This window comes from Lissotriton helveticus, chromosome 7 (assembly GCF_964261635.1).
Source record: "Lissotriton helveticus chromosome 7, aLisHel1.1, whole genome shotgun sequence".
In the NCBI taxonomy this organism is placed as follows: Eukaryota; Metazoa; Chordata; class Amphibia; order Caudata; family Salamandridae; genus Lissotriton; species Lissotriton helveticus.
In genome coordinates this window covers 36,406,619-36,420,841 of record NC_136068.1, presented here as the reverse complement: position 1 = coordinate 36,420,841, position 14,223 = coordinate 36,406,619, and the positions used below count along the sequence as shown (strand labels likewise).

The window sequence follows — 14,223 nt, the reverse complement described above, 5'->3', positions numbered from 1 at the left end:
CTAATGTGCATTAGGCTGGGGCGTATTTTCGCTCCTTCAGTTGTTATTTCCCCATCCCACATGTCTCGTAATTTCTTCTTCTCTCTCTGCCCCCCATCACACTTTTTTTTAACTTTAATAAGCGCTGTGCTGTCTTCATGGACACCGCGCTATTCACTACATGTTGCTTTTGGTATTTTAAATAAAAATGCATTTAAATTTTTTATTAAGACATTGCCATTTAGAATGTCAATAGCTCAAAATAATGTAATTGCGAGACCTATTGCATTGTAAATGCTTGTTTAATTATGCCATAGAGAGATTCAGTCTGCTTTCCAGAGGCAATGAGTTCCAGATATTCTGGGCAATATCAAAAAAGGATTGGACATAGGTTTACTTTCTTTTGAATTTTTGTGGTGTCAGCAACAAGGGGCTGGAGCTCCTAGAAGACCTGCAACCACCAGATAGTTCCAGTTTTTGGGCTAGGCACAATGGAGTGTTAAGTGAAGGGCTTTATGGGTCATGCAAGCAATTTTAAGATGCATCCTAGTTTCAGACTTGGTGTGATGTGTTTTTTTTTTCTGGATCCTGCGTTAATCCTTACCGCTGAATTAAACGAGTCCCTGAACTGTGCCAATATGTAGCTAGGTAGGCCTCAGTGAGTTGCACTACCATACTCCAACCTGGAAATGACTAGTGCTTGAACAGCAGACATGAAGTTATCTGTGGGAGGAAGGGTTTTGATCTTTCTTAGGATGCTGATTTGGAAGATGGCTACTTTGGTGGCTGAGCTGGTGTGCTCCTGCATGTTCAAGGTCTTGTCAAGTATTATTCCAAGAGATCTTGTGGAATCAATGATGTGTGGGATACAGTCGAGAGCCGTTTCATGTATTCAACCATAATGAGAGCCTGTTTAGGTGGAGAGATAAGGAGGAATTTTGTTTTGATGGAGTTTAGCTTGAGATGATTAAAAGTCAGCCAGTGCTGGGTTTTGAGTAGAGTCGCGTTGAGTGACCCGATATCTTCCAGGGAGGAGATTTTCAGGTACAGTTGGGTGTCGTCCGAATACATGTGATAGTGAATGTTAGATGATTTGAGCAATTCCTTCAGAGGCTCCATAAACAAGTTGTAAAGCATGGGTGACAGTGAGGACCCCTAAGGCACCCAAAGTGTGATCAGATTAGATTTGGAGAGGGCTTGATTGACTTTAATTATTTGCGTTTTGTTGTGAAGAAACTAAGCAAACCTGTTTAACTCTGAACCAGATTAACCCATCCAGTCCAGGAGGTTGTCATGTTTGACCGTATCAAAAGCGGACGAGAGGTCGAGGAAGATAAGGAGGCAGGCTTTGTTCTCATCAGCAATTGAACGAACTGGTGGACTGCAACATCCCTCTCTTGTATCTCCCCAACAGGACGACTGGAGCTCCGCATCTCTACCGCCCCTAAATACATTGGAGGATTATGAAGAGGGCTCCTTTAACTGGGGATTCCCGCCTGTCGAAACCCCGCCCCCGGAAGACGTCACAACGTGCTGCCCAATAAGGATGGACGACAACAGGGACCACCACCTGCCCTTAAAAAATTAAACAAAAAAGTTTCATTTTTCTATTTTTAAACGCATCCTGTTTTCCTTTAAGGAAAACGAGCTGCATTAAAAAATATATATATGCTTTACTGAAAAGCAGTCCCAGACATGGGGAGGGGGTCTGCTGCCAGCAGGCCACCATCCCTGGGAGGGCCAGCCATTCCTAATGGGGTCGCAAATTGCGAATCCCTCATTAATATTCTCGAGGCTCGCATTTTGTGACACCATTGGGAATCGCAATCTGTGTCTCTGATACTTTTGTACATTGTGTTTGAAAATTGTGACTCGCAATTCAGCGCAAATTGCGAGACGCAGTTTACACTGTTCGTACATCTGGCCCGTTGTTCTTTTACGGCAATCTTCATAGATGTCTTGAGCAATGCTCCGGCTTCGCTGGGGGAAAGGTCAGAAAGGTTTTACCAATGGATCAGCATGCTATGGTTCCACAGAAACATCTTCCGCATGGCTGGATGCTGCTGCAACTTCCCAAAGGTCAACAGGGCATCTTTCTGCTCGCAGAACATCCTTCCATCATGGGGTCTTTTAAAAAGACTTTGTATAAAGTACTTACACTCACTTGTGTTTATATTTATGACCTTTTTCACAAAATCCAATTTAAATGAAACCAATCTAATTTGCAGACAGTACCAAAGCTTGTTTACAATTCTTTAATGGTATCTTGGAAACAAAAGGTGGCGCATGACGGTACAAGTACAAATATTGCAAAAGTGCTGCAGATGGCTATGCATGGGCAGGACGCGCGTGGCCTGAATGCAGACTCCCTGAAGGAGGACGAGGGGCTTCTCTCACGGCCCCATGAACATGAGCTGATGCGTGTTCCTGCGGGAGATGTACGTGCAGGTAATCGTCGGATTACTGAAAAGTGCCAGTCCTCGTTTGAAAGTGCTGCAAGTTTGTGACCCAAAGTGAGCATCAAACGTCTGGAGGGGTGGAACTGGCTGGGTGATTGGCCTGCATTTCTTTCTCTTTAGGTCACATCCTTGCCCTTTTCCAAGAGCCGGACAGCTGTTTCTAACCAGACCCTCCTGCAGAACCGTGCATAGCCACTCATCCGTGGCCTCTGTGTCTTGTTTTCGTCTGTCAGATTCTTTCCGACAGTGGTAAGTTTTTGGATACCGAGGCAGTAGCCTCATTACTCCACATTCGTTTTGAATTTTTTAGTCGCTGTTTAGGTTGCACTCATCCGTGGCGCTTTGTGATGACGGATTTAAAGCAGCCACAAGTCCTCTGCGCCAGCCACCTGCGTCCAATGAGGAGGCGCTAATGTGGGGGTGACCGCTGCCAGGGGGTGGATCGCGTCTTGCCTTCGCTTCCCCATGCCCATCTTTCCCATGCTTGCATAGCAGACTTTGCAGTGACCTCATGGCGGGGGGTGCACAGAGCTCTGGTGTGACTGTAGGCGGCGTCCGATTGTCTCCATCATATATCTGCCTGTATGCTGCGATATTTGGGATTCTGCAGCCGACGCTTTGGACCGGAGCCCGTCCCGCGGACTGCACCCATACTCCGGTCTAGAATACTCTTTTTGGTTGCAGTATTCTTACTGAAGTCGGAAGGCTCTTCTGCCACACATCCCAAGCCGAAGCAGACACCCGGTCACTGGGCCCAGTTATCCGCTCTGTTTTGGGGGTTCCTGGGTGACCCAGTGTTTCGTGAGCTGCACTGTGGTTGCAGGGTCGTGTGTTGAGTTTTTCTGACACAAAACTGGAGCGCTGGGAGAGATCCTCCCTGGGCTGAAGGAAAAGTAGCAAGTGACAGCATTATGTAGAAGAGAAGGCACAGAGCTGGAGTCTCCGGGTTGTGATGTGCGCTGAGGATTGTGTGCCCAGGGCTCGCGTCGGGATACCACGTGAGTGGACGGCGTCCCCCCCCCTTATTTTACCGGGTGGACGCTGTCCCCCCGGCCAAACAGCTGGACTTCACTCTTTGGCCTCTCTGGGACGAGATCGGAGCTTCCAGCACGCTGCTCACGCGCTGGCTTCTCAGATGCAATCGCATCTAATGGGTGAGGAGGGGAGGCAATGAGCCCGATGGTGCAAGCCACCTTTCGTGACCTCACTTCCTGTCGTGACGTCACTTCCGGTGACAGCGTTCCCCCACTTCTTTTTGTAGGACTTGTACCCTAGTGTGCCTTCATACGGCACACCCAAGGGACTTCTATGCACACATCACAAAGGACGAATGCACACCTGTTACACCTCATGTTCACGGACTCGTTAATACTGCATGCAACCCTGTGGATGCGCTGCGCTCATGCGCGTAAGGTGAAAGTGCACAATGAGGTGCACACCCGTTTTCTCTTCCGTGTGGGGGCCACAGGGCCCATCTTGAAGCCCGACGCCTTTTAGCATGTACGTGATATCCTTGGCAGGCTTGATGAGATCCTATGGCTTCCAACTTATTTTCCATGCTGACGACACTCAAATAGTGTCACTTAGGGACGGGGAAGAGAAGGAAACTAGTTTGCCTCCACGATTGTATGAAAGCCATCTCTGGGTGGATGTCGTCCAATTGACTAAAACTAAATTTATTTTATTTATTTATTTATTTTATTTTGAGAGTTTTATATAGCGCGAACAAGATCTTTGCAGATAACAGAGCGCTTTACAAAGGCAGGTGGAGGGTAGGGGAACAAGGGGGCATAGTAGGGAGGTAGATCAACAAGATCATGTACATAGCACCAAAATAGTATATAACATAGTACCAAAAAACCGTACAGTACAGGTATGAGGTAGCAGGCATAGTTGGAGCGTAGGCCATCAGCAAGTTCATGTACAATAGCACCAATATAGTATATAACATAGTACCAATATAACATAAAGTACAGGTATGAGGTAGCAGGCATAGTTGGAGCGTAGGCCATCAACACGCTGTAAATAATACAGAGTAATATTATTATAAAAAATAGTACGTATAGTACGCATAGTACAGGTATGAGGTAGCAGTGCATAGTTGGAGCGAAGGCCATCAAAAACGCAGTAAAAAATAAAGAAGGACTAGAATACGTCAAAACACACGTGCATAAGAATATATAGGCAATATCATAACACAATACTGTTAATACTGTTCTTAATGAAAGTCAAACGAATTTGTTCAAGTGTATTTAGCCATAAGGATACTTTTGACTTCTTTCTTAAAAAGAAGGGAGGAAGAGATGAGCCTCGTTTCAGGAGGAAGTGCGTTCCAGATCCTGGGCGCCATACCAGAGAAGGAGCGTTTGTATGTTTTTTCTTTCCGTAATCTTCGCGGTTTCAGCAGAAGATTGTTCGTGCTCCTGGTAGTTCTGGACCCACCAGAGATTGTCAACCTATGAGTGAGGTAGCTGGGTGATTTCAAGTGTATAGCTTTGTGCGTCATGCAGGCAATTTTCAGCTGTATTCTGGCTTCCAGAGGCAGCCAGTTCAAGGCTTTGAAGTCAGGAGAGATATGCGAATGCTTTTTTGATCCAGTGATGAGTCTTGCAGCCGCATTTAGTGACGCTCTTAGGGGTGCAGTTGTCGTTAGGGGGAGGCCGCAGAGGGCCACGCTGCCATAGTCTATGCGAGGGATGACTAGAGCTTGTACTGCTGTTTGGAAGTCTTTTGCTGGGAGGAAGGGTTTCAGTTTTCTCAAGGTGTTTATTTGGAAGTTCCCCCCCTTAGTAGCCTTGCTGATATGCTGCTGCATGTTGAGGTTGGTGTCTAGTGTTATGCCTAGGGATTTAGCTGAGTCCACGATGGTCGGTTGGACATTGAGTGCTGTTAGGTGCTTAAGCCATGTTTGTGCGGAAGATATTTTCGTGGGAGGTGAGATTAGGAGGAACTCAGTCTTCATAGCATTGAGTTTGAGGTGGTTGTCAGCCAACCAAGATTGGGTGCTTCTGATCGTTGAATTCAGACTCAGGATGTCTTTGGGGGATTGTAACTTGAGGTATATTTGAGTGTCATCGGCGTACATGTGAAAGTGTACATTGGATGCTTGTAGCAGAGTGGTGAGAGGTTCCATAACTAGGTTGAACAAGGTAGGGGATAGGCAGGATCCTTGAGGGACGCCTAACGATACCGGTACTGGGGAAGACATTAGGTTTTTGCTCTTGAATTTTTGAGACCTGTTGTGTAGAAAGGAAGTGAACCAACGAAGCACAGTCCCAGAGAGGCCCATTCTTGATTTTAGGAGTTCGAGTAAGCTCTCATGTTTCACTGTGTCGAATGCTGAAGAGAGATCAAGAAGGATGAGGAGGCAGGTATTGTTTTGATCTAAGATTTGGATGGCGTCGTCAATAATGTGAGTCATAGCGGTTTCAGTACTGTGCCCTGCTCGGAAGCCTGATTGGTGTGGGTTGAGGAGAGCAAACTGTTCTATGTGGTTTGTCATTTGCAGTTGGACACATTTTTCTAGCAGCTTGGCAAGAGTGGGAATGTTGGTAATCGGACGGTAGTTGTTTAGATCAGTGGGGTCGGCTGTTGGTTTCTTCAGTAAAGGTGTAACTTGTCCAACTTTGAGGGAGTCCGGGATGGTTCCTTGTTGTAGTGAACTATTGATAATTTTAGTCCAGAGTGGGAGTAGCAGAGGGATGAAGTCTTTTACGGCGTTAGCAGGAAGAGGGTCCGTGAGGTGATTGGATAGTTTTAGGGTGCTGAGTATTCTGCCAATTTCTTCTTCAGAGTAGGTGTCAAAGGATGACCATGTCGCATTGTTTTTTAGTTTAATGGGTGTTATGCAGTTGGGTATGGAGTACAGGCTTGCGTCATTGAGGAGGTCGCTCCTTATGTTGTCAGTTTTATTGTTAAAGAAAGCTGCGAAATCTTCACAAGAAGGGGTAGTGCTGATAATGTCGACAGCTGGGGGTTGTTCCTTAGATTGAGATCGGATTAGTTCGAACAATTTACTTGGACGGTTTTTTGCTTGGTCTAGCTGGATTCTGAAGAACTCTGACTTTGAGCGTTTTATTTTCCTGAAGTATGCATTTCTCTTTTTCCTAAGAGTTTTGAGATGCAATGTCGAGGGAATTGATCTCCAGGTACGCTCTGCCGATCGCATAGCCCGTCTCTCTTCATTGAGACTCCCGTTGTACCAGGGGTTGGATATCTTAGTGGATACTCTTTTCAATTGCATTGGAGCGGCCTCATTGATTATTGTGGCCATGGAGTTGAGATAGTGGTCAGTTAGGACCTGAACGTCCGAAGTGTCGGTAGGGGGGAGTAGGAGATTGCAGCTGTTGGGGGGCAGAGAGTTTGGATTGAGTTTCCTCATGTCTCTTTTCCAGACTTTGGGCATGGCGTATTGCACCGGGATGAGTTTTACTTTTTCCTTGATGAGGAATGTGATAATATGGTGGTCTGACCAGTCACAAGGTTGTATTGAGTCGAGTTGAGTGGTGCCTTCTTTGGAAATGACCAGGTCGAGGATCTAGCCTTTGTCGTGTGTCTGGGTGTTGCAAATTTGAGTGAGGTCAGAAGCGGTAAGGAAACTTTTGAGGCTATTAACTACTGCGTCACTGCAATCATTCCAATGGAGATTGTAGTCACCAAGGTAAATTTGTGTGTGTAGCCGTCCTGCGTTGATTGTTATTGTGTCCATGAGTTGTTGGGAGAAGACGAGGTTGTCCCCTGGGGGGTGGTACATGATGTGTAACGAGCATACAGGTTTGTTCTCACTGGTGACATCAAGGCAGAAGTATTCACAGGAGGTAAGAGAAGGGGCGGTGACTTTATTAATAGAGAGGTTGCTCTTGTAAATGCAGGCGATTCCGCCACCTGTCTTGTTGGGCCTGTCAAGTCTAGTGATGTAGTAGTTGGGGCGGACTAGGATATCCATGATAGGATTGGAGGATTCGGTTAACCATGTTTCAGTTAGTATGGCCAGGTCAAGATTCCTAGACAGGATGAGGTCAGCGACCTCCGTCGAGTGTTTTTGGGCCGATCTACAGTTGAGAAGTGTGCATTTGAGACTGGGGGTGCAGGGGGAGGTGGAGGGTTCCGTAGTGAGAGGGACTTTAGTGAGGTTGTTGGGAACAGAGCCTCTGTTGCTATACGTGGGGGGCCTACTGGGGTTGGAGAGAATCGTAGAAATGGGCCTGTGCGTGTTGGTTAAGCTGTTTTGGGTTGCCGGGACATATGTGCTGAGTAGGGTGTGTATGTCGCGGTCCGAGAGAGTCTTGATTGCGCGCTGGGGGCTGTTGGCGGTATTGCGAGAGGGGATAGAGGTCCAATGCAAGGAGCGATTAGGATGTGTCTTGATAGTGCGCTTAGGCCTGTAGGAGGTATTGCGAGAGGGGATAGAAGTCCCATGTAAGGGGTGCCTAGGATGTGGGGGGGAGTTGAGGCACAAGAGAGGTCATCATATTTGGGAATAACCCTAACTTACGGATGCCAGACTGGTGGCCAGAAGAACTGGGTATCTGCCCCGCCCACCAGGAAAGCAAAAAACCTGGGGGTGATAATGGTCAACAAGCTTACGTTTTGCGATCACAAGTTCAGCGGTCTCAGCACGTTTCCTAATACTGAGTATTAGAAGGAAAATAAAGTTTTTTCTTCCTGAAGGTAGTCTTAGGATAGTGATCACGGTACTCATTATGGCACGGCTCGACTATTATAACAGTCTATATTTGAATGCCCAAAAACAGCACATTAAGAGGCTTCAAATCGCGCAGAATGCAGCAGCCAGACTATTGACAGGGACACCACAATTTGTCTCTGTAAAGAATGAGTTAAGACATCTACACTGGCTCCCCGTGAAACAAAGGGTGCGTTTTAAGGCCCTCTGCATGGCTTTTAAAGCCCTCAAAGGAATAGGCCCCGACCACCTGAGGCAAAAATGTAAGTGGTATGTTCCTGGAAGGACTCTTCGGTCCGCAGGAGTAAAACAAGTCCTAGTCCCCACCCTCCCCCCCCCCCCGTCACCTCCGATTAAAAACGCCAGCTGGGGGACAGGAGCTTTATCACTTGCACTTCTAAGGCCTGGAATGATCTCCCGTACCATTTAAGGAAGGAACTCAGTAGATCAGTAGATTTCCTCTCCTTCAGAAAAGGGCTGAAAACTTGGCTTTTCACACAGTAACACCTTCCAATATTGATAACCAGCAGGGAGTGCTCAGCGCCAGGACACCCCAGGGTAACCGTGACCTCTAGAAGTTCAAATAACAGAACAAATGAGGGAACCTCCCAGGTCCCGGAGACAGGGTGCACATGTGTTTCCGTGAATGGCACACTTGTGGAGTTTGGGCAAAATGAACAAGTTACTTACCTTCGGTAACGCTTTTTCTGGTGAATATAGTATCTGCCTGTGGATTCCTCACCTTGTGAATATCCCTCTGCGTCAGCAACATTCGGAAATTCTGTTGTAGCTTCGCGCCGACGTCACATAAGCACGGCATCACGCGCGGCTCCGCCTGACGTCACCGACTCCATAATAGGCCCACGTCCGCGTGATAACATCAGTTCCGCCCTTTTTTCCGTGCCTTCGAAGCACACGGACGGACCGGCAACAGTAGCTATATATACACAATGTACACAGAACAAAATAGTGAAGGTAACACACACAGTGTGAAGACAATGTATGAAAAACACAACATCTCTGTAAATAATACATATACATAAAACATTGCCATAATCTTAGGTATAGAAGAGTGGACAACAGGGAGGCGGGTGGGCATGTGAGGAATCCACATGCAGATACTGTATCCACCAGAAAAAGCGTTACCGAAGGTAAGTAACTTGTTCTTCTGCCAGTGGATTCCTCACCTTGTGAATAGATTCCCACAGCAGTCCCCACTTCCGGAGGACAGAACGCACAAAGTGGCTGTCTCTCCTCACTTCGGAATCCAAGCAGTAATGCTTCGCGAAAGTGTGGAGGGAAGCCCAAGTTGCCGCTCTACAAATGTCCTCTACAGGTACACCCCTAGACAAAGCAGATGTAGCAGAACTTGCTCTAGTAGAGTGAGCTCCTAAACCTTCAGGAGGTTCCTTACCTGCCAGAGAGTAAGATATTTTGATACACAAGACAATTCATCTTGACAACGTGCGCTTGTGCACCGCCTTGCCTCTTCTGGCTCCAACAAAACCCACAAAGAGCTGGTCATTCACTCTGAACTCTCTGGTTCTGTTCAGGTAGAAGCTCACCGCCCTCTTTGGATCCAAACGGTGAAGTCTCTCCTCCTCCTTGGAAGGGCGCAGGGGAGGATAGAAGGTAGGGAGGGTAATGGACTGCTCCAGGTGGAAGGGAGTTACCACCTTCGGCAGAAAAGAAGCCCTGGTCCTGAGTACCATTCGTTCAGCATGAATGTAAGGCCTTTTAGAAACCTCAAGACAACAGGAGATTTAAATAAAGACGGCTGATCCGGCAAACAGAGAAATGCCGACGAAGCCGATAGATAACCTTTTACTGTAGCCACAGCAAACCCTTGCTGAGCCAAAGAAAGCCCAAACTGAAGAATGTCAGATAAACAAGCCCTCGAAGGATCGATGGACTTCTCTCCACACCAAGAAACAAATTTAGTCCACCTATAAGAGTAGATAGACTTGGTGGAGTCACGCCTGGCCGATAAAATGGCATCCACCACATCATGTGGGAGAGAAAAGGAATTCAGGTTGCCCAGTTCAATCTCCAGGAATGAAGGTGTAAGATCTGGAGGTGGGGGTGTAGAACCTGCCCCTCCATCTGAGAGAGGAGGTCTGCCCTGAGAGGGAGATGGAACGGCGGGCACGAAGAGAGGTGGAGAAGATCTGTGAACCACACCCTTCTTGGCCCATGTGGGGCGATCAATATGACTTGGGCCCGGTCTTGGCGTATCTTCCTCAGAACCCGAGGAATCAAGGGTATGGGAGGAAACGCGTAAAGGGGTTGAGAGCCCCAACTCAACTGAAACGCGTCCCCCAATGCTCCCTTTATCGGATACTGGAGATTGCAGAATGACGGGCAGTGAGCGTTCTAGTGAGTGGCGAATAGGTCCACCTGAGGAGTTCCCCACGTCCGAAAGACGTGACGAACCACCTCCGGATGAAGCCTCCACTCGTGGTCGGCTGAGAACTGCCGACTGAGACTGTCTGCACATACGTTCAGAACTCCGGCCAGATGATTTGCCATCAGACAAATCAGATGTTCCTGAACCCAGGACCAGAGACGCAGAGCCTCTCTGCAGAGACACTGCGGCCCCACTACTCCCTGCTTGTTGACATACCACACCGCGGTAGTGTTGTCTGTCAAGACTTGAACCGACTGACCGCGAAGGGAAGGGAGGACGGCCTTGAGCGCCGGACGTATCGCCCGCAACTCTAGAAGGTTGATGTGAAGCAACCTTTCCTCTGGAGACCAAAGACCCTTGATCTCCAGATCCCCCAAATGAGCACCCCACCCTAGAGTGGATGCACCCATTATCACTGTGGCAACCAATGGAGGCAGATGGAAGGGCTTTCCTTGAGACAGATTGCCCTCCATGCTCCACCAAGACAGATCCGCTGCAGCTTCTCTGGAGATTCTGATCGACTCCCTGAGATCTCCGTTGTGCTGAAACCACTGCCTACGGAGGTACCACTGGGAGTGCCCTTATGTGCCAGCAAGCATGGTTGACCAACAGAATGCAGGAAGCCATCAGACCGAGCAGACGAAGGACCTGCAGGACTGGGACGACCGTTCCATTGTAAAATAAAGGAATAATTTCCTGAATGTCGAGAATCCTTTGAGGCAGTGGGAATGCCCGACATACAGTAGTATCCAGTACAGCACCTATGAACAGGTTGCGATGGGAGGGCACCAGGTGAGATTTGGGTACATTTAACGAAAAACCCAACCTGTACAACAACTGAGTTGTGACTTGCAGATGACGGATTACTTTCACTGGAGATTTCGCTTTGATCAGCCAATCGTCGAGATAAGGGAATAAAGGTATCCCTGACCTTCTGAGATGTGCCGCCACCACAGCCATCACCTTGGTGAAGTCTCGAGGCGCAGTAGTAAGACCAAACGGAAGGACCGTAAACTGGTAATGTTGCGAACCCACCGTGAAACGGAGATACTTCATGTGCCACTTCAGGATAGGGTTGTAAAAATACACATCCTGCAAGTCGATCGACACCATCCAGTCTTCTTCCAGCAGCGCTTGAAGAACCTGCGCAAGGGTGAGCATCTTGAATTTCTCCTGCTTCAGAAAGAGGTTCCAGACCCTGAGATCCAGGATTGGACTAAGTCTGCCATCCTTCTTGGGGATCAGGAAATACCGGGAGTAGCATCCCTGACCCCTTTCCTGCTCCGGAACCACCTCTATCGCACCTTTTCTTAACAACGCCAGGACTTCCTCCTGCAGGAGTAGCAGGTGGTCCTCTGAGCAAAAACCTTGACAAAGAGGGTAATTCGGAGGGAATTCCCGAAAGGGAAGCGCATACCCATTCTCTACGAGATTGAGAACCCAAAGGTCAGATGTGACCGATTCCCAATCCCGTAGAAAATAGGTAAGCCGAACCCCTACAGGACCCGCATGATCCGGAATGGCGGATCTAGGGCTGCTTTGCTGATGTTGGAGGGGGTTGGGGAGGAAGAGGAGGAGGAAGAGGCTTGACGACCTCGAGGACGGGCTCTTTGCTTTCTCCTGTATGATCTATACAGCGGATTTTGCTGATGCTGCTGTGGCTGTTTATAGGGACGAAAGGAGGACCTCCCAAAACCCCTATATCTTTTGTTCACAGTTCCTCTGGACTGTAGCCCCAAAGACCTGGCTGTAGCCCTACTGTCTTTAAATCTCTCCAAAGCTGCATCAGCCTTCTTTCCAAAAAGACCCGAGCCATCAAAGGGCAGGTCTAACAAAGCAGCTTGGACATCCGCAGAGAAATCAGAAGACTTCAACCAGCAAGCTCTTCTTGTGGCAATTGAAGTTCCCATAACTCTCGCCACCGAGTCAGCAGTGTCCAGTCTACTTTGTATGACTTGACGTGCAGCAGCTCGATTGTCAGCCAGTACTTCATTAAAATCCTTTCTGTCCTCTTCAGGAATCTTAGGGGCCAACTGCTTTACAGAATCCATCAAGGCATGTATGTACCTCCCCAAGAGACAGGTGGCATTGGTCGATTTTAGAGTCATACTCGCCGATGAAAACACTTTCTTCGCAGTTTGGTCCTGCTTTTTCGACTCTTTGTCCCCAGGCACCTGAGGAAAAGCCCCCACAGACTTCTTAGAACAGGCTGCCTGTATTACCAAGCTCTCCGGCAAAGGGTGTGAAGACAAAAAGTCTGGGTCACTAGGCGCCACCCTGTATCTCCTTGCAACAGCTTTAGCAACAGCAGGAGCAGTAAGAGGCCTACTCCATACCCCCAAAATAGGTTTGGTCAAAGCCTCATTGAAAGGAAGCATAGGATCCACCACAGAAGAAGGAGAGTGGAGGACTTCTGTCAACAAATTGGGCTTGAACTCAGTAGTAGGCAGACTTAAATTCAAAAGTTCTGCAGCCTTCTTGATGACCACATGGTATGGTGCAACATCCTTTGAAGGGGCATCTGAAACAGAGGATAGCTCCCAGTCAGGAGATAGTTCTAAACCGCTAGCCTCCCTCAGGTCATCAAAGTAATCCTCCTCCTGCAACTCTCCTTCTTCGACCTCGGCCTCTCTGTACCTTCGTTCTTCGACAAGACGCTGAGCTTCACGCCTCGACCTCTCCTTCAAGGGCGGCGGCGGCGGATCCGCAATCGACTCCGACGGAGCCGGTGTCGAGATCGGATCCAGAGGCACGGGCCGATGCTCTTGAGGTCAGACCGGCGCCGGTGACGAAGGTACCGGCGTCTAAGACCTCGGCGGCGCTGAGAAATGTCATGGCGGAGTCGGCGCCGGCATAAATGGAGCTGGAGCATAAGTCTGGGGGACTCCCAGGTTGTATGTTAATGGACCCATGGGACCTGCCGGTGCACCAGAGGGGTACATAGCTCTCGAATAGACGCCATACATCGCGTTTAAAAACTGTGCAGGGTCTTGACCTGGGCCCGGAAAGGGAGGATATGGACCCACCGGTTGCCCTCGAGGAGGCACCGGATTCGACTCTTCTTCCTCGGGTCGGTGAGCCGGAGTCGTAGAACCCTCAGGTAAGGGAGTCTCTTCCTCCTCTCGAACTGGAGATCGAGACGGCGCCGGAGAGGGATTCGACACCGGGGCCGGTGAATGCTCCGGCGACTCCACAGGCGAAACCTCACCTACCGGATCCACAACTGATGAAGGAGATATCTCCTTACGACGTCTCCTACTTGGCGACTTCGGTCTCGAATCCGATTCCTTCCCAGAGTGATGACGAGAACCGTGCTTCCTCTTCTTGTGCTTCTTTTTTGTTGATCTCGAAGCATGCCCCGACGAAGACTTTGAAGGCGACGCCGTGTGAGACCTCGACCTCGAAGACTTCTTTTATTTTATTTTGACCTTGGCAACCAGAAGCTTCGCCTCTCTTTCGCGAAGGGCCTTTGGGTTCATCTTCTTACAGGAAGAACACCCTTGAACGTCATGGTCCAAGCTCAGGCACCAGATGCAATCTTCATGCGGGTCAGTGATTGATATCATCTTCCTGCATTCTCCGCACGGTTTGAATCCGGTCTTCTTCGTGGACATCTCGACAGGAGACCAAGAAGCAAGAAGACACTGATAGAAACAAACAGTAACAAAGTTACCAAACAGCTACAGAGGATCCCT

The 14,223-nt window shown here is 48.6% G+C and overlaps 1 protein-coding gene across 4 annotated transcripts in view; it reads right to left on the bottom strand.

Moving 5' to 3' along the window:
- ERF (ETS2 repressor factor) overlaps positions 1-14,223 on the bottom strand; it is a 337,451-nt gene that overhangs the window by 13,736 nt on the left and 309,492 nt on the right. The gene's annotated exons all lie outside the window — the stretch shown is intronic.